We start from the raw sequence: 18,809 nt of genomic DNA on the forward strand, positions 1-18,809 counted from the left end.
TCATAGGGTATGTGTGCCATCAGTAATCTCACGCTCCCATATTCATCCTATTCGAAAACAAGCGATTACGGCATCGATTGATTCCGTTTTTTTTTTGTTCTCATAGGTGCTCACTTCTAACAAAAAATACAAAAATAAGAAACAAAACAAACTGCGCTTCACTCCTTTGCTTTTCGTAGGATGAAAATGGGAGCCACATGCTTAATAAGGGAACCAATGCCCTACCTATATAGAAACCAACTCAACTATCCAAGAATTTCAGATTTGTTCTGCAGCCTAATACCTTGTTCTTACCATACGAAGGTTTGAGTGCTGCTTCTGTGTGTACCACGCGCATTAATTAAACCGTGTGTTTACCTCATTTGCATTTGGTGTGTTAGTAGTGTATGATAAATGATGTTTAATATTCATTCAAGTGCTGCCTAGCGTGTGGGATCTTTTTTTCTATGTACACGCAATACGAAACAAGGAAGTGCTAACGAGGCTTGATATATCGCTGATCGTGAGTAAAAGGAGAAACTGGCAACTTTTGTCATCGGCTCTCGGTAATAGTTCATTTGCATATCAGAAATCGCGCAAGCTTCATTTTTTTTGCGACCGTGATCGAGTTCCGTCGATATTTTAAATGAGCGGTGTCCGGTGAATTACAAATGGATTTACCACCCAAAAGTCAATCCGCCAGGGATCGTAATCCTGTTTTCCAACCAACAGTCATAAATCAGAAGCCCCACTCGTTGCGTCAACCAAGTCATTAAGCCGAAAGTATCGCAGTTTCACAGTTTACTGTTTTCTCTTGAACATGTTTTAATTTTTTATGTAGAATGATGTCATGAGCTCCACAACATTCGCGTCAAGAATAACCGAGATCCTTATCCACCGCACAATAGGATTTTTGCCTTTAGTCCAAGAATTTATCTTCAGCTGTTCTGGAGATTGATGTCTCGTTCCTCGGCACGTGATGAATGGAGGCAGGTTGATTTCATGCTTGATTATAGACCGAACAAACCACACTGAGTAGTTTTCGCCTTCACCAAGTGTAGGCAATAAGAACGGCAGTCGTCAACAAACCAGTCTCCAACTATAAAGTAATCACTTCACCATCATCAGTGAATTCTGTCACGATCACAGATCCAAGGACAAGTCGGCATGCTTTTATCTATGCTGTGCTAATCTGTACATTATTGCAGAAATCCACTCATCAGCTGGCAAATATATGCATTTATTGGTATTTCTCACTAGCTTCGTATGGCGCTGCAAAACTTTAGTCATAGTCACTTCGGCTATGAGGAGCCGACATCCCTCATTGACCTTCAGGATGTTCGCAAAACACAGTGAACTTGACTGCTTAAAGAGCGGCAACAGCTGCGTCAGTCGGCCAACTTCTGGTTTGCTTTCTGAAGTTGAATGAACTGAACCGGGTCGCCTACGTGCTGCATGCATATATGTGAGCTTGAAATGATTCGGTCCTCTTGGACACTGCTCGCCGCGAATATGCCAAATGTGGTCATTGCCCGTGAGTGGAAGGAGTTTACTTTACATTGATGGAATTTGCAACTGGTTATGCGAAATTCAACACTTGCATCACAATTATAACAATTTACCCCAAGCATCCTTTTCAGTCAACTAATTTGATATTTGCTTTTATAGTGGTTATAGAGTTACTGCTCTATTGGCTCAGTGTTGGGTCATAAACTCATGATGAAGATCCATCGAAACCATTCATTAAATGTTTGGGTGTTTCTGTGACAGAAGGAAGTCGAATATCTCATGACGTATCTCATATAGCCGCAGTTGCTAAAGCATGGGCAATCAACGTTACCATACTGAGGGTGATGGATTCGATTCCCAGTTTGTCCAGGAACTTTTTGTAAAGAAAATATCGTTGACTTCCTTGAGCATATCTTAGAAGCAGCATTTGTGGGAACGAGCTATTGAACGCTTTGATCCTCACAAGCTCCTACCTCCGACGGGTAAATACCCCGTTCAGGAGTTGGTGTCTACTACCTATGAGGGCTTCGTGGTCGCCAAAGTAAACGGGGTCTTCTTCTGTAGCTGTTATGCGCCTCCGCGGTGGCCGATCGAGCAGTTCACGCAAATGCTGGACCGCTTAACGACCGTGCTAACAGGGCGAAGGCCGGTGGTAATAGCAGGCGACTTTAATGCCTGGGCCGTGGAATGGGGAAGCCGTTTCACGAACCAGCGGGGTCAGATCCTGCTAGAAACATTGGTCATCTTAGATGTCGACTTGGATAATGTCGGTACCAAGAGTACCTTTAGTCGAAACGGAGCGGAGTCAATTATTGACGTGACCTTTTGTAGTCCTGGCCTAACAAGTAGTTCGAACTGGAGAGTAGATGATGGCTACACTCACAGCGACCACCTGGCGGTTCGCTACAGTATCGACTACAATAACAGCAGACAGCGGATAGAAGAAGAGGCGGCTAGGCCAAGGCCAAGCCCTCGCAGGTGGAAGACATCATACTTCGACGAAGGGGTATTTAGGGAGGCGCTCCGCCGTGAGCGAAACTTAATCGGTTTAGACGGCGACGAGCTGGTAGCGGTGCTCTCACGTGCGTGTGATGCGACCATGCCTAGGCGAGTCCATCCCAGAAATGAAAGGTCACCGGCTTACTGGTGGACTCAAACGATTGTGGATCTGCGCCGCGCCTATCTACGGCCTTGGCGGTGGATGCAGCGGGCACCATCTGAGGAAGAGCGAAACGAACGGCGGATGGTGTTCGCCGCTGCAAAAGCCGCGCTGAAGATCGAGATAAAGGCAAGCAAAAAGACCTGCTTTGAGGGTCTCTGTTAGAGTGCCAATGCGAATCCGCGGGGTGATGCCTACAGGACCGTGATAGCCAACACGAGAGGTAAAATGGCTCCTACAATGCAATCTTCAGAGATGTTGGAGGGGATCATTGGAGGACTTTTTCCGCGTCATGATCCTAGTCCTTGGCCTCCTTTCGTAGGACAGCTGGGGACTCGGGCTGGCGATGAGGAGAGGGTCACCGATGCGGAACTTGCGGGGATAGCTAAGTCCCTTAGCGAAGGTAAGGCCCCAGGTCCGGACGGAGTTCCGAACCTGGCCTTAGAAGTAGCTATTGCAGAGGCTCCCGAGATGTTCAGGTCTGCTATGCAGAAATGCCTGGACGAGTTAGTTTTCCCAGAAGCTTGGAAAAGGCAAAACCTGGTACTATTGCCAAAGGCGGGAAAACCACCCGGAGACCCGTCAGCATATAGACCAATATGCTTGATTGACACGGCGGGGAAGGTGCTCGAAAAGATCATCCTCAATAGAATGTTGAGGTTCACCGAGGGCGAAAATGGTCTTTCGAGTAACCAGTACGGCTTCCGCTGGAAGGGGAGGGCCACCGTAGACGCTATCTTGTCGGCTACAAAAACCGCCGAGAAAGCACTCGAGCCTAAGTGGAGGGGAATTCGCTTCTGCGCGGTAGTGACTCTGGATGTGAGGAATGCGTTTATTAGCGCCACCTGGTCTGCTATTGCTGATGCTCTTGCGTCTGGGTATACCGGAGTACCTGTCTCGAACGTTACTTTCAGAATCGTGTACTAGTATACGACACGGACACGGAGGTGGGTCGGAAGTGCTTTCACATAACCTCAGGATTCCCGCAAGGTTCCATCCTGGGTCCGGTGTTATGGAATGTCATATACGACGAGGTGTTGAGGTTACAGTTCCCGGTGGGAGTGGAGGTTATCGGCTATGCGGACGACCAGTCTTCCCAAACGAACACCGAACTCGCTGAGTACTGCTGTATTTAACCCTAAAAGGGATACCTTCATGGCCTCAGTTACGTCACCTCGCTGAGTGTGTTCCATCAAAGACGAGCTCTGAAAGGCGCGTGGGGTCCAATGGACCCCAGGTATCCCTTTTAGGGTTAAACTCCGTCTGTACTCCAACTTGGTGTTTAAACCGCAACACACAAATCAGTACACAAACGTGTACTTCTGTTCAAAGTTTGCTTTAAACACAAGTACGAACATATGTACATTGCACGTGTATCGCGCGAAACGAAGTGGGATGCCATCGTGCAAAAAAGAACTTTCTCGAACAGTTCGACACCACTCGTTTACCAAACCGAAAGCCGCGTTTCATTCTCGGTTTACGCTCGGTTGGATTTTCGTTTTGTACTTCTGTACGTACACAAGTTTTATACTTGAGTACTCTTCGGTACGGAGTACGCTAGCAAACACGGGTACTCCGGTGCTTGGCGTTTGATGTTCCACACAAGTGCGAGAAAACGTACAGAAGTTAAACATGGATTGAGTTTGTGGGAAGACTGCTGACGACATTACGCTTGAAGTCTACGGTGAGTCGATCGAAGAAGTCAAGTTGACTGCCACCCACTTAATCAAGGTTGTAGAGGCGTGGAACAGATTGAGGAAACTGGAGTTAACTCACCACAAATCTGAAGTAGTGGTTGTGAACAACCGGAAGTCAGAGCAGCAAGTGGTGATCAGTGTAGGCTATTGCACTATCACGTCGAAGCGCTCCGTCAAACACTTGGGCATATTGATCGACGATAAGCTTACCTTCGGTAGTGACGTTGAGTACGCCTGTAAAACAGCCTCCACAGCTATAGTGGCACTGTCTTGGATGATGCCCAATAGCGGCGTACACCGCAGGCCAGTGTGGTAAGCTGGAAAGTACTTATATGCTGATGTGCCTGAGGGTAGCGAGCGCGTACCGTACCGTAACACACGTCGCGCTCTGCGTCATCACCCGGGTAGAGGTAAAATACTGACGATCAAAACATGATATTGGTTTGATTGATATAAGAGATAAAAGATCTGAAAATAATATCTGAAAAATGTTCCTGGAACATCTAAACAATATCAAAATTTGATATTTCAAGATCATATGAATAGCTCGCTGCTATTGGTTAGATCTTACAAAATCTAAATATGATTTGATGATGATGTTCCAGGAGTAAATTTTTGATTTTATTTTTAGATCTTTTATCTCTTATGTCAATCAAACCCATATCACTTTTTGATCTCTATATCAAAATATGCTATTATTGAGCTCTTTTCCTCTACTCGGGCACTGCTAAGGTGCCTATCGGCATTCTTATTAGGAGGACATAGAGTGCTTCGAAATGGCCTCGGATGGCCTCCATGGTCCCATAGGTTGATTCCGATGGTGGATAGTTGGATTAGTACGCGCCATGGAGAAATAACTTTCCACCTGGCCCAGGCAGTACTGAAAAATTCATTTAGTCATATCAAAATTCAATCACCTACAGCTCATTTTAGAAGCTGAACCTGAGAATATGGTATATGAAAAACTTGTGCGGCTAGACCAGTTGTGCAAGAAAGTCACGGAAAAACCACCATTTTTCGAATATTTAAGGTAAATGTCACGGAGTAGCTTCGAAAAATGCCAATGGTATTCACGATGAATGGTATTCACGATGGGCGGACCAGCTGGAGCGTGACCTGGCGAGCATTGGGCGCGACCGAGGATGGAGAGCGGCAGCCACAAATTGAGTATTGTGGCATACTATTGTTGATTATGTCTTGTCTTAATGATGTTGAACAATTAATGTAATGTATGTAGGATGCGTAGGGATGATTTTGGCTGGAATGCCGTTTCAACGGCTATCACCTACATCGTCTTGGAGCTACAGAGGAGGTGGCGCGTCAATCAGTTCTTGATGCCTGCAAAACAATTGGACGTGGGCGTGAGTTTGACCCTGACCGCTTTCTGAGGACAAAGGGAGTGGTGAAGACCACTCGGGAATCTGGCTAAGCGCCAGCATGTTACCTTGGTGGACTTTCCAAAGCAAGTCATCGATGTTCGTTGCTGCTGCCTACGCAGCTAACTTTGAGGGTGCGATGAGCACTAGCTTCTCTCTGAAGCAATACCTTCTTGGTGGTTCCGGAGACACAAAGGGTTTGCATTGGTCGCTGGTGGTGTGTTGTTTAGTGGATCGAGGGAAGCGTAGTTCTGGCTTTCACATTGTTTTGCCTGCGGTATTTAATTCGTGCATGGTGCCTTCACAATTGGATCTCCTACGACGTTCATCGTCGATGTCATCAAAAGCCGATTGAGACAGAAATTCAGGAGCGAAAATGGAGGTGGGTTGGCCACACTCTGCACAGGGTCGGAAATGAAATATGCAAGCAAGCAATAGATTGGAACCCAGCAGGACATCGCTGCAGAGGCAGACCCAGTTCTTAGACGCACCGTGGTAAGGAGGGAGGTTCGATTCCGCCGCAGCTGTCAGGAACAGTTTTCGGATGCGCTACTGGGCGTTGCATGCTAGCCCGCTGTCCAGTACACTGAATTCTTTTTTACACGACTTTTTTTTACGTGATTTTATTTTGCACGACTTTTTTTATCGTACTTCCTTCAAAGAACGGAAAGCTCATTGGAAGCATTGAACGTGTCCGTGTCTTTTTATAAAGGCGATGGCGGGCAAATGCCCAGGAGGTAGATATTTCAATTGGGCGGGTATGTAAGTTTTGTCTGTTTTAGTTTACACTACGACCTTTGATCTTACAACTGTTAGTGCTTTCATCAGATTCCTAGGTGATGACGGGCACTATCAGCTTGTAACGGTACGATTTGGGCACCCCTGGTTGGCTTTACCGAACGATCATCACGCATTAGGACGGGCAGTGTAGGTCTGAGCCGTGGATACTCCGGTCGCCTTTAGTGTTTGCACTCTGGATAATATTCATAACGCAATTTGTATAATTATTGTAAAATAAAAACGTTTCAAGTAACTCCGTTCGTTACAACGTGGGGGCTCAACCGGGATTGATACACATTTCATTTCCCATAATGGATTTCCAAGCATTAGAACGTCGATTATCAGGGATAGAAGACAGTATTCGACGATTAGAGCGCATCTTTTCTGTGATCTTCAACAACAAAATTTTGGATGACAAAGAAGACCACAACACGCAACGGGTAGCAGATACTACAACGCAAGCACGTGACGAGTTGAACAGACAATTGGACGATGGAGCATGCAACAATAGCAGCCAACCGAGGGAGATGATCAATTCTCTACCGGTGACGCAGCCTGTTGCAGTTGAGACCAAAGCGATAGTAATACAAACAAACAATGCCGCAAAACCACGATTTGACGGTCGTTGTGAGTATTTCACTGCTGCCGAATTCTTGGATCGATTCAATGAATACATGCGCGTAGATAAGCGAGAGCTGGGAGATGATGACCGGTTGGCAGCTGTATATGAATGCTTACAGGGGGACCCAAAGCTATGGTACCGTGCGTTTAAGTATCGCTTCGACAGTTGGGAGACATTTCGACAGCTGTTTTTAAGGCGATTTTGGGGATGTCTGGAGCAACGGAAATTCATGACAAAGATGGTTCATGGGAAGTACGTCCAGCAAGGAAGAAAATCACGCATGGCTGTATATTTCAATCGCTTCTTGATTAATTCGCAATACCTCGAAATACCACCGGCGGAAGGCAAAGTTATACGCATGATAGCGAATCACTTTCCATCACATGTTCAGGAGCTGCTGGAACACAGTTCGGACATTTCTTCGGCTTACAACACATTGGTGATGATGGACCAACCAGACAACGAAACTCCGGCGTCTTCGCATAATGATCGTTCTGGAGGGGGGAAGCTGTAACGGTACGATTTGGGCACCCCTGGTTGGCTTTACCGAACGATCATCACGCATTAGGACGGGCAGTGTAGGTCTGAGCCGTGGATACTCCGGTCGCCTTTAGTGTTTGCACTCTGGATAATATTCATAACGCAATTTGTATAATTATTGTAAAATAAAAACGTTTCAAGTAACTCCGTTCGTTACAAGCTATGCCACTGATTGAAATTTTGAACGCGTAGTAATTATTGCTGATACCGATCCACTATGTATACTACATCTTGTCTTTAACCCGGGAGAGGTCGCGTCGTTTACTGAGTTCACGCAACATGAAAAATGCACACTTCTAGTACACAGCGTGAGCGTGGTTTCGCTGAAGGTGGTCGAAGACGCGACAGCTGGAGGACAAAATTTGTTTTAGGTGGTGGTTTTCTGGAAGTCCTTTTCAAAAGTAAAGAAAATGGATTTGGTTGCTTAAATTGATGTCGCAGTTTATTAATGATGTCAAAGATTTTGAAAATCGATAAAACATTGTAAATATAGTTAAAAAAACATGTCAGTACTGTGGAGCGGATCTGGTTGGATGGTTAGAACACTTGACTATCACGCCGAGGACCTGGGATCGAATCCCACTCCCGACAAACTCACAAAAATGTGAGTTCTTCCTTCGGAAGGGAAGTAAACGTGGGTCCCGAGATGAACTAGCCCAGGGCTAAAAATCTCGTTAATACAGAAAAAAAACATGTCAGTACAATACGACCAACTTGACATTTAATAACTGCAAACAGATAACAAAACATAACCGATCAATGCCATAACTGCTTGTTTCAAGCTAGGATTTATTTGAAAGCGTAACATTGCTAATGACTCAATGACCCTATGCGAAATATTTGAGAAAGCAGCTTTCCCATGGCCATTGTCTCGAACCAGGAAGAATGCTCGGCTTCAGGTCATTTGTACCGTCACCCCGATATTTTAAAGTTCATCATAATTAACAAAGGATACAAGCAATTACATGGCAGAGGCACATTTGCTATGGTCGCAGCGTTGTTGTTCTCCTCTCAAGTACATATTTTTAATAATTGACAGCGTAAAGCTATGAGCAAGATTTATTGTCCGTGTATCGTAGCTGACTATTTTTTATTTCGCTGCTCAAGGAGCACGACCTTGAACTCAACCACTAGCGCACGTTCGCCTTAACCGCTGTTAGATCGATGACTGGGCTTCCTCCATGATTCGTCGTCCACACGTTCGCCTCCTCATTCCGTTGATGTGTTTGATTGGACCGTACACTGTAACCGGCATTGAACCGACACAAACCGCGGAGACCGTTTGGACTTGGACGCGGCCGAACGGAGGGGAAGTGGCGATGATATTTTTGCTTTCCGATCGGTCCGATCGTTTGCTTCGTCATTCGATCGTGCCGAACCAGGATTTGCTGGGTGTTTGGTTGATCGGAAATTGATTTTTTTTTTGACAAGCGCAACAAATTCCGGGATAATTTGAAGTAGTGAGGGGGCGTAAATTACTGAAATATCAAATCCTAAAGACGTGAGATCTAGTGAATACATGCAATGATGCTTTTTGAGTTATAAGTGATGACATGCTAATTTCGGTAATTGGTTATTGACCGAAAATGGCCAAAGATTTAAAACTCATAAAAACTAAAAAAGCAGAAAGATCACCATCAAACAACATACCTATTCGCATACTATTGCAGAAATAGAAATCACTTAATTCACACACAATTGAGGAGATATAGTTATATTGCGACACTTGCACCCATTTAAACTTCGCCCGAATTCATTATTATCACAGTAGAATTTCGCACACGACTTCGCACCGGTTAGCGTGCACAGGATAGGTTGAGTTCTTGCTAGGGACGTCGGATGCACAACAGGTAAACATAATAAGTTTGATAAGTGCGAAATGACACTGGGAAATGATGATCCAATGGATTCTCAAATGATCACGGTATTCTAAACATGAATGAAAAACCCAATAACATCGATAAGATCATAGACACGAAGATACTCAAGGAAATTTCTACTTTAAGTTACACTTGCTTCAGGTGTCAAAAACAATTCGCGTCAGGTAGTGTCATTTCCAGAAAACAAATCCTAAAAGGTGCATATGATAAATATTTGTTCAAGGATTTGGAACTTATAAATGGTCTGGAATTCCGATTCTCGGTTAAGTTTACTTTATCAAACCTAAACCAGTAGAGTTTGACTAAATGCACATTTTTCAACAGGCGGCCAAACTGGACTGTTATTAACTGTTATTGAAGCGGTGAAACATATTTACAAAATTGCGATTCATACATATTTTCAACTGAACATTTCAACAAATCTGTTGAAGCTATTCTAAAACTGACTTAAAAGAATCTAAATGAAAAAAAAAAAACTACTCAAAATCGTCTTGGACATTGCTAAACACTTTTCGATACATTTCTCAAAATTGATGATGGATATAGTGGGTTTATTATGCACTTCGAATACGGCTCAGCGGAAGAAATCACGACATACCATTAAAATGCTATACATTCCTAAAAATCGGCAATTCATCTTAAAGCACACAGACTTGATCGATGTCACATATGAAAGACAACCTCGACGCGACGGCGAACGCCAATGGTTCAGTGGTCCATACTCATGCCTGACTGAGATGCTTATCGTTCAGCGGTCTGGTGAGCTGAGACGTTATGAAACGATAGCGAAAAAATCCACAAAGCAATTAAAACCCGATTGCAACTCCAGACAACGCATTTAATTCCGCGCTCACATAAACATCTTCTACCGACATTGCAGACAACAATCACATGGAGAGGCTTCCAACAACACATGGTTAATGTCGTGTTATTATCACACTGCGCAGCACCGAAGTGTTTTAGTTTTTTTTTTATGACGGCTAACCACTTCATGATGTCTTCCGCATTCTGGTGGAAGAATTTTTCGAGCGATTCTGTGCTGTCACGCTTCTGATGCTACGCCAGACCACCGTCGTCCAGGAGCTTAAAATATTTGTGTCAGAGCTTTGCTACGCCAGTCATTAGAAAAATGGAGCGAACAAATATGATTGTTTTCAAGGACACGCACAGAAGTGGCACCCCGTGGACAGTATCCGATGTGATATATAGGCGAATAACTCAAAACAAAAAAAAATAGTGAACTGCCTTTTCATTGTATTCGATTGAACATTTAGGCTGTCCCAAAAAATCGATGCTCGAAAAGTGAAGGTGCTCAAACCTAACATGAAAGATATGTATGTTTGAAGCATTTTTTTAAATTTCGATTTAAAAAATATCATGGTCATTATTATTTTATTATTATTATTATTATTTAATATAATTCATCCGACAGTTAAGTCTACATGAATGTTAAGAGGTAAAAATTACAACACAAATATAAAACAGTCATCAAAAAAGGTCATCTTAATCTTCTAATTCTGTTGCGAAACTTGTAGGAAGCCTTGCCAAACTCGAATTCCGACTCCACCGCCGAGAAAGCTCTAATAATAGACGTGAGCGGTTCATTGTAGCCGTAGTCTGTACGATGATACCTGGTCTGCAGTAGGGAAGAAGTCCGAAGCACGCGTTGAGGAATACGAAATTCTAACTGCGACAACAGATCTGGGCAATCCACTTCGCCGTTCAAAAGCTTCGCGGCAAAAGTTGCCTGCTGAACCCGTCTTCGATGCTCCAAAGTGTCCAAATCCAGCAACTGGCATCTATCCTGGTATGGAGGTAAATTAGCCGGATCGCGCCATGGCAAATGTCGCAACGCCAGCTTCACGAATCTTTTCTGAACACGTTCAATTCGAAGTATCCATGTTGTTTCATATGGACTCCAAACGATTGCGGAGTTTTCTAGCAGTGGCCTTACCAAAGAGCAGTATAATGCTTTTAAGCAGTAGGGATCTTTAAAATCACGAGCGATTTTGGAAATAAATCCTAGTTGGCGATTCGCTTTCGATATTACTGCACTGTAATGTAGACGAAAATCAAGTTTTGGGTCCAAAAGAACACCTAGATCGTTCACTTTGTCTACTCTGTTTAGCTTAACTCCATTAATGTGGTAATCAAAACGGATGGGTTTCTTATTGCGATGAAATGTCATCACCACACATTTTGTGGTACTGACGGTTAGTCTACATCGCCGGCACCATTCTACGAAAAGGTCCAAAAGTTTTTGAAGACGATGACAGTCTTGTTCCGTACGCACGACGAGGTAGAGTTTCAGGTCATCTGCATATTTCAGTTTGCACTTATCACCCAGTAATGCCGCAACATCATTAAAAAACAATGTGAAAAGCAACGGTCCCAAGTTGCTTCCCTGAGGCACACCAGACGTACTGGAGAATGGTTTTGAAACACATGAATCAAGCTTCACACGGAGAGTCCTATTGGTCAGGTATGACAGCAACCACGTCTTAAGAGATGTCGTAGCACCAAGCTTAGCCAGTTTATAAACCAGAATCCTATGGTCTATCTTGTCGAAAGCAGCTTTAAGATCGATGTAGATGACGTCGACTTGAGTGTTATGTTCCATAGCCGTAACGCACGTGCTGGTGAATGTTAACAAATTGGTAGTAACCGATCGGCCAGGAATGAAACCGTGCTGGTCTGTGGAAATGTAGCTCCTCGAGTGATTCAAAATAGCCTGACTTAGTATTATTTCAAACAGTTTAGATGCTGCCGATAAGCTTGTTATACCCCGATAATTTTTGACATCCCGACGGTCCCCAGCTTTAAATACCGGAAACATGAATGACTGCTTCCACAATGTCGGAAATTTGGCTTGTTCGAAGGAGCGGTTGAAAATGGCAGCGAGAGGTTTGGCCAAAGCAGCTGCGCAACGACGAAATACCACAGCAGGAATGCCATCCGGCCCAGGTTTAACAGAGTTTTTCAGCTTCTTCGACGCAGCGATAACTTCTTCTTCAGTGACGACAATCGTGTCCAGATTTAAAAAATCAGCAGGCACGTTACTTGCTGCTGATTCCGCCTCATTGTCGCTAGCTCCATCCTGATCAAAAATAGAAGCAAAGTGCTCTGCAAACATCTCACTCGCTTCCGCAGTACTAGATGCTTCTTTATCGCCAAGTCGCATGTTTGATGGAAAGCTAGTCATCAATATTAACTGTTCATCAGGTTATAGAAATTGCCGCAATCTGATGTGTCGCATGCATGGCTTTGGTTCACTTTTACATTTGGCCACTTCCGGCGGGACACCTGGAACCGATTCCGGAACACTACTGGTTTATATAAGGTCTGAGACTGTTTCCTTGCTAACTGTTCATCAGGTTATCCAAAATTCCACGCCACAGTTTGATGTGTCGCATGTATGTGTTTGTTAGGTACATTTTTATGTATGGCCCCTTCCAAGGGTACTGGTCCGGAACACCTAAATGGCCATAACTCTGGAACGGCTGAACCGATCCGAACAATTTTCAATAGGAAACAATGGGACCAGATTCCGCGTCGAATGAACCATCGGTCATTAAAATCGGTTGAGGTTTACTGTCAAAAAGTGATGTGAGTTTTTTTGTACACATATACACATACACACACACATACACACACAGAGATCACCTCAGTTCGTCGAGCTGAGTTGATTGGTATATGTGACTCGACCCTCCGGGCCAGTACACTTAGTGTACGAAAAAGGCAAAAAGTCATTTTTGGAGTGAACATATAGCCTTTCCAGTACACTTAGTGTTCGAAATAGGCAAAAAATTGAGATTTTTTAAAGGATTTTTTGTAAAAATTCCAAGCAAATATTTTTGAATATATTTGTTAAAGAATCCATGTATAAATACCCTAATAATATATTTATCTTTAAAGGAAATGCCGGATAAACTTCTGGAGTAACACATCCAGAAATATCAGAGGGCAATACTGAAGAAACATCTGTATGAACTCCCACAGGAATCTCTTCTCGTACGGATTCATGATGAAATCTATGGAGGATTTTTCGAGGAAAACCATGGAAGCTTTTCTAGAGGAATTTTTGAGAAAGTTCTAAAGGATCCTCTAACGAAAACTTCGAAGGAAATTCTAAAGGAAATTCTGAATCGATAAAAGGAAGAAGATCTAAAGAACTTTCAAAAGAAATCTGTGAAAGATTTTTGGTAGATTTTCCATAAAAATCCATGGAGCAATATCGGAAGGACTCCAGGGAAGGTTTGTTTCTGGAAATATGCAGAAAAGTTTGAAGAATATTCTAAAGCAAACTTAGATTTTTTTTTTTTTGAAGCAATCAATGAAAATATTTCTGAAGGATTTCTCGGGGAAATATCCAAAGCATTCTTGGCAGATTTTTTTCTGACAGATTTATAAAGAATTACCTGGAGGATTTTTGGATGAATTTCTTAAAATTTGAAAGCTCAACAAATCTCTTAAGAAATTTGCCCGAATGATTCTTAAAAACCCCCGCAAAAGAATCTCAGGAGGAATTTGTGTGGTAATCCTAGAAGAAATTTCTGAACAAATACCGTGACGAAATTCTGAAATCACCAAAATAGTTCTTTTATTTGTAGGGACTTCTGAGGTAATTTCTGAAAGTAATTCTGATTTTTTTTTTGTACGTGCAAGGGCGCAAAAATGGGAATACTCATAAAGTAAACTAACTTTTCTACATATATAAAGCCACAAAAATATGGTAAAATATCATTTAAACATATTGTCAGTACTCTTGCAACTTTAGCATATGTATTACATGTTTCAATCATTTGTAGCAGGTGGAATCTCTTAACCGTGTATCTTTTAGCGTTGGCAATAAAGGTAAGGGGCATAATGGACCACCCCTGCATATTTTAAACTATAACTTTGATTGCATCACCCGGTTAAGTTATTTGCCTAGTGGTTCCGGTCGGGAAAATTTTCTTGACTCCCTGGGCATAGTGTATCATTGTCCTTGCCTCACAATGTACAATTTCATGCGTAGGCAGACAAAGAAAGCTCTTCAATTAATAACTGTGAAGTGCTCAATGAACACTAAGTTGAAGCGAGGCAGGCTAAGTCCCAGTGAGGACGTAGAGCCATAAGGATGATGAAGAAGAAGAATCCTTAAAACAGAAAAGTTTAAATAGACTAGAATCGATCAACACTGAACTTTACTTAGCATGAGTCGCTCAAATATTTCCTGTTTATTTATCCACCGAAACCATGCTTCGATTCTAGAAATCCTTCGCATATCTCCACTTCTGTTTGCAATCCCCCAATTCGTTTATGGCTCCACCAATAATTAATCAATCAACAGTCCAAATGCATAATCGTTGTCATCAAACACGGGAATAGACCAAGAGCGCGGTAGATAGAACTTGCGTGCGGCGGCGATCGCAATCGGTCAGTAGGTAGAACGTGGTTGACCATGTCAATAACTCTGAACCGGAAAACCTTGGGGAATTGGCTTTACCCACATGTGAGTGGCACTTCTATACCTGATCGTCGTTCAATGCATAGTACTCGGTCGGTGCTTCATATACGGTTAAACTACTGATAGTGGTAACCGACGATGACGACGACGCGAGGTATGTACGATGTTGAGTGCCAGCCATAACAGCAGGCCACCGTGTGTCACTGCAAATTGATCGAGTTCTCTCTGTGAGCCTCAATGGGCAGCTATTTCGCAGTATTGCGTGTGAGTAAGGCAGTATGTCATATAAACTTAACCTCAGCCGTCCGTCGGTTGTTTTTGGTGCGATTCCTGATTATGAGAACGTTTCATAATTATATCACAAATTGATCATTTTAATTTATAACATTTGATTCAATTTATTCATAGTATGACGAATTCCTCTCTTCTTGGTACAACATTTGAACTGATTGTGAGATAGAGCCTGTTTCTCAGACTAGTACTCTATGAGCACTTCTACAGTTATTAACTCAAAATTGTCTTTGCTAATAATCTAACGAATGCAACGAAGTCAAGAAAATTTACCTTTACGGAATTGGACTGTACATTGAAATGAACTAAAACGTCTTCAGTACCACGATGATCAGAGAGGCAATGCAGATATGTAATACCTCCTGTCAATGAATTGTCCTTCCTTCCTAATCGGGTTGTAGTAGAAATTCCACGGCCGAGCGGTGTACGTTCGAACAAGCAAGCAACCGCCGCAAGGGTTAAGGTGTCAATATCCCATCAGATCAGGAACAGTAGACACCACTCTCTTTCGTTACCCACCTAGGTACACCTCTCGATACTCAAAACAAGAACGAAATGCGGAACGCTGCGCTGGCGAGTGAGCGTTGCCGTACGCCGTCCGGTTCGGTTCATACTCTCCGATTGGCGAGTTATTGAACTTGTCCGAGGCTAATGTCACTGAGAAGCCCCTCACGACGCGATCGGCTACAGGCTATGATGCAGCAAGCGACCGTGGTTGGTGTTACTGACCGAGTAACCTCGTGGCTACTGGTTCCTCATGGGTTTTTTTATCCGCTCGAATTTGTTTTTGAACATTTGTTTAAATCTTCAATTATATATTTTTTATGTAATAGCTGAATTAACAAAACTAGCTTAAAAAATAACCTTGACCACACATAATGCTTTCCAGGGTTTATCTCTTAACTCGTGAAAAGATAGTGGAGATTGCATAGTTATATCGTTTTTATGATTTGTGATGCCATCCTAATTCTCACCGCAAAGAGAGAATCATAAAAACCAAGATTTGCAAACCCATATGCCAGGTGACTTTACTATTTTAATGGCTAATGACAGCCCAACCAGCATTATTAGATATGTGAGTCTTTCATTTCCATTTTTGTTGAACATAATTTTCGTTGGGAGATGGGGACTATTGGTGCCATGGAGCTTGTTTTCTCAAGGTTTGTGCTTAACCCAAGGCTTAACCTTAGTGAGGTCCCAAGCAACACACATGGTTACAAAACAGTCACGGCAGCGTATATAAGGGTTGCACAGAAGTCACTGTGACTGACTGCGCAATCCTTACATACGCTGCGGTGACTGTTTTGTAGCCATGTGTGTTGCTTGGGGTCTTGGGGTCTTTTTTTTACCTTTTTCAAATTTCAATACTATTTAGCTTTTTCTTGGCAAATCCTAGCAATCTAAAATTTTCTGACAATTATTTCTTGCGGACATAAACCATGAATAACGATCAAAAGCATTGAAAAAAACATTGAAGTTGCAAATAAGACCCTGGGGTCATTTTTGATCCCAAACTTTGAACAGCTCGCAAACACCAGTGGCTTGTCCGATTTCGGAACTCTTTGGCTCAAATGAATGGGATGCATGTCTAGTTTTGAAAACCACAGAAGAAATCTGGTAACGTTGACGGAAAGATCATAACCCAAGTAACAATTATACTTTTGTGGCAATCCTGAAGTAATTTCTATGATTGAATAATAAAACTTAGCAATAAAGCTCTTTGTTCTGCAAATCCGAGATAAAATAGGTATAAACTATCCATAAGACTAATCTGGCCAGATCTGGCCCACTCTTCAGGAGATCTTCAAGACTGGTTTTGAAGACTGCTTTGAAACTAGTTGTATTTATGTACTAACACTGATGATTGGTTATAAGAACTTCATAAAACTTTAACAAGAATAGCTTGAAGCATGTTGATCTTATAGCTGTCTTTCTCAAAAATGCTAATGATGCATGATAAATGAAATCTTTTACCTCAGCATTACGCAGATGCGAACTAGTTTTGTTTCATGGATGAAATGTTAATAGAACTGCGAATTAATTTTCATCAAATTGAAATGGCTAATGCATCAAAATTGCCTGGCAGATCATTGATGACAGGGAATCAACATTTTCCGTGCCATACCCACTTTGTCGTTGATATGCCACCCAAAACATACGAAAATAACAAAGCGCCTCAAAAATAATATCATTCATTAATATACGAAGACATAAATTTCCTGTAAAAACAAAAGGCTACGCCAATTCTTTCTAAACATGGCTGCCGTTCCAAGCGAACAAAACTCATGCAGCCGCCATCAATTGTTATTACCTTTAATCCAAACCACCTCAAAACAATGATGGAACCAAGTCACCTTGCATGAAATCTACAGCATTTATTGAAGATTGTTTTTACTAGTGATGATCTTAAGGCAGATTTGTTCGTCTTAAATGAAACTTATTCGTTTTATTCAAGCGTAACAGCCTTTGACAAATGTTTGTTTACCTTTTTGGAGCTAGAAAGTTGTTTCTGTACATTTTGCTTCAGGAAGTGCCAATTCTATTATAGTTTCATCTATTTGATAAGTGCATTTCTAAAACTTACTAGTATTACACTATTTAGCATAAGCACGGGAAGAGTCACAGTAAGTACCCATTTCATTTTCGATTCAAGCTGCTGTGGCCTGTGTGAGTAACTGGCTGAAGGTTGGACGACCTCAGCAAGCTACTCGCATTTTTGATTGGCTATAAAATGAATATTTCGTCGATATGATTACTTTTGAGCACCAAAACGGCAAAATTAACAGTGAGCAAAAATGTTTGACTGTTTATATTTGCATAAAAAGCCAATTTATTGCATAATTTATTATTAGAATTAATAAGATTTTATTATTCCGCTTAGTTCTTGTTCCAGACTAGTGGCTCTAGCTCAAGAATTGAAAGCTTTAAGAAGTTTTTAAAGGAGAATAACCCAGATAAATTGTACTTGAATAAACGAAGCATAAACTTTTAATAAAGTTTGTTGATGTTATGTGTTGAAAATAACTTCAAATACGTCTTAAAACTTATAATAAGATCAAATGCCTTAGGGTATCAAGTTGTTTTATGCGGAGTTTTCAAAATTAACTTGAAGAAAACTTAAAAACCGCATACGAACGGAGATTATTTTCTCTTGATAAAAACAACTATAAATGTTTCATGAATTCTTCATGCTATGATAAAGCTTCCATAAAAATAAACAAATCTAAAAGGAATTTAAATTGTTACTTGGGAAGTACATACTCGACGAGAAAGGCACTATCACCACTAGGTGGATTAATCAAGGTTTTTCTTACATTATGAAGGCTTTTAATGATGGTTCCAGGCCCCTTTTCCGGTCAAAATAACTTTGGCTAATAGAGAAAATTCTCTTCTTATCGATACAGTAATTTCCATAATGGTTCATTTATGAGAGTTTTTATTTCCACTGTCTTATAACACTAGTATACAAAATGAAACGAAAGTCGTGAACTTCTGCCAACGACCAAAGTTTTTTTAAGCACAATTTA

This window comes from Aedes albopictus, chromosome 2 (assembly GCF_035046485.1).
Source record: "Aedes albopictus strain Foshan chromosome 2, AalbF5, whole genome shotgun sequence".
Taxonomy (NCBI): Eukaryota; Metazoa; Arthropoda; class Insecta; order Diptera; family Culicidae; genus Aedes; species Aedes albopictus.